A 3,054-nucleotide genomic window follows, 5' to 3' on the forward strand; every position below is an offset into this window, starting at 1 on the left:
TTGCTCTCTCAAGGCATTTCAAACCTACTCTCCCCAGAGACCTCAGTTATGCAAGCAATAAACATTTCATATCCTCTTGATGTCTGACATCATCAGTCTCAACAATCAAGCCAAATTTGGGGGTGGGGGGGTGTCCATCCTTTCTCTGCAGGGTTTATACAACAATCATCATCATCCTTATCCATCAGCCACACTGGGGCCTGCACTCCCACATGACAGCACTAGGTGCCACTGAAGAAGAGAACCCTCTTTACACCGGGCACAAGCTCTCCAGTTGGCCACAGTCCCCACCACTCCCAATTACCTACTCCCAGAGTCCAGCACTCATTTATTCTACCTGCCCTGCCCCTGTAGGGGGTAGGTTTGCAGTCCCGAGTCTAAGAGAAGGTTGCCTAGAGGCAGGTCTGCAGCTGGGATATGGATTTCATTCCCATTCGGAGAAAGGGATCCCCCTCCCCTCACCGTGGCACTGAGATGACTGGGCCCAGCCCAGCACCTGCCCTCCATGGACAGTGTACCTTAATAGAGAATGCCTTGATCATCCCTGGTCCGGAGGGATCCATAGTTTGCAGTGCTGCCCACTCCTGTCTGTCAGCACCGTTTCCCCGGGCAAGGCCTCAAGCAAGGCGGTCACTCGGTTTCACTTCAGTGTTTGAGGGCTTCACTTGGTCGCGTGCAGGCCGCTTTAGAGGGCTGGGGTCTACACCAGGACCTTTGGGTCTCTCGAGGGGACTCAAGGTATCTTCAGACCCAGGACTCTCACCGTCTGAGAAGAGGGCTGATGGAGAGGTGACAGAGCTGGCCCACTGCACTTTCTTAAAAGAGATTTCCAGAAGCGGCATTCAGCTCCCTCCTCGAGCCTCAGAAGGCTGCTTCAAGCACTCTGACGAAGGTCTGGGACCTGACGCTCCTCTGGGAGCAAAGGTTCACCGCGGTAGGGGCAGAATTCGAACAGTGCTCCGATACTTCTGCCACAATCTGGACAGAAGGTGATTATGCTTTATGGGGCCACAGCCCGAGCCTCAGATTCACCGGGCTGGAAACTCCACCTCAGCGTCCTTCCCGACTTGCGCCGCAGAAACGGCCGCTGGGAGCAGGCGTCGCTGCGCGCGCACCCTCTGCCCAGAGGCGGGACTGCAGCTGCGCAAGCCGGAACTCTTGTTTCAATTCCTGAATATTTCTGGATGTATTTCATAGTAACAGTTACAGATCTAGTCATGTTTTATGGCCTTTAATGTCTCACATTGTTCACAAGATCAAATCTAAATGTCTTAATCTGCCATTAACCTGTACAATTTAATCTTTCCGGACTCACCAGCTACAGTACCCGCCTCAGAAGCCTGTGCTTTTCAAAAATTGGCACTATTTCTTCTGCTTCTGCCTAGACTACCCTTCTATTCATTCTTCTCGTAATAAAATAATTCTCTTTTGAGGTCTCTTCCATATGTTATGACCACTTCTTTGACTTCTTTGGAAAATTTAATTACTTATGGAGGAATAAATAGTGCCAATTTATGAAAAGCACAGGCTTTATAGCATTTTACCTATAAAGATTATAAAAACTATTATCTTCTGGGGATCACTAAGTATGCTTTATTCATCTTTATTTTTTGAGTTGAATTTGTCATTTCAAATTATCCTGTCTTGGAAACATAATGACTGTGAACAGCTAAACTAACAGATTCACACAAAATATTTTCTTATCTTGAATTCCTTTGGAAATTATGTATACTATGTGTACCACATGGCCATTAACTTGATTTTAGGTTACTTTGCGATTAGTCCATTGCTGTTCAAGTCTTCACTCTCTGCCTTAATTAGACAATCTTTTAAGAAATGAGATCAGATCTACCTTTTTTGTTGTTGTTGTTCCCTCATAGGTCAAGAGCATAAGTAGCTGTGTATAATAAAGTGAATAGCCACAAGTTTATAAACCTGAGCAAGCTTCATTCTGTATTCAAATAGTTGAAATTTTAATGTTTATTCTCTTCAATTTTATCTCTGAGGAATGCTGAACCTGAATACTCAAGAGTTCTCTCATCTAAGAGTCTGCTTGAATTTATATTTTATCCTTAGGTACCTAAACAACCATTAAAAAATGCTGCTTCACTTTATAGAAGGCTAGTATTCTCCTCAAAGATAGCCAAAGTTGACAATACGCATTTTTTCTTTGCAAAATTAATATATTTTTACAAGACTTCAAATACCCAAAAGTAGAAAGGTAAATCCCTCTTTAATCCCCCAATATTGCAATTTATTTCATAATGTGTAAGACATCTCATTTCTAAATACACTAAATGTTTCATATATTAAATACATATTTCTCTAATTTTTATACCCATAAATCATTTCGTATCAACCATTCTACTTAATAAGTAACAGAAATCTTCCTATGTCTACATTTCATCTCTTTTGTTTTTATTTTGACCAAGGCATATAAACCTATTTGGAAAAGAGCAGTTTTAATAAGAAACAGAATATAGAATGCAGTAATAAAAACAAGTGTCCAAATGTCACATCTGTCTACAGACAGGCTTTTTTCCTCAATGAAGCAAGAGGTTCAAGTTCTGTGGTATCAGGGATAATCCTCAAAAAGCACAGAACTTAGTTCTTGAATTTAAACTTTACCCTGATCTGCTTCATTTCCACATCTTTGATACTATCAGTTCAATGTATATTGTTAGCCTAACTCAGACCCTTATACCAAAATCTTAACAAGTAGGTATCTTGACAAGAAAGTTTTCCTAAACTTCTAAAATAATGATGAAGCCAGCATGTTAGATTGGTGGCAGACTTTACTAAAGCTATGAAATCTGCTCTTCACCACCAGTTGAATTTGGGTACATCTATTTGTGCAGTGTGCTAGACAAAACCGTGATTCTAAAAGCCAGAATCAGACTATGCCCAGCATTCTCTTAAAAATCAAGCCAGCACAGAAGGCAGGATCATGCAACATTGGTGCAATCATTCAAGAACTTCTATATATTCATTGACTGTACTTCTAAACCCAAAGCATAAGAAAATACATGTGATTCCATGGAATTCTGTCCCAGA

At 41.6% G+C, this 3,054-nt stretch overlaps 1 pseudogene; it reads right to left on the reverse strand.

Annotated features, from left to right (window-relative positions):
• Positions 1-519: 519 nt before the first annotated feature.
• On the reverse strand, positions 520-1,219 carry LOC123620048 (serine/threonine-protein kinase VRK3 pseudogene; annotated as a pseudogene).
• Between the last annotated feature and the right edge of the window lie 1,835 nt (positions 1,220-3,054).

The sequence above is a fragment of the Camelus bactrianus genome, chromosome 3 (genome assembly GCF_048773025.1).
Source record: "Camelus bactrianus isolate YW-2024 breed Bactrian camel chromosome 3, ASM4877302v1, whole genome shotgun sequence".
NCBI classification, from domain to species: domain Eukaryota; kingdom Metazoa; phylum Chordata; class Mammalia; order Artiodactyla; family Camelidae; genus Camelus; species Camelus bactrianus.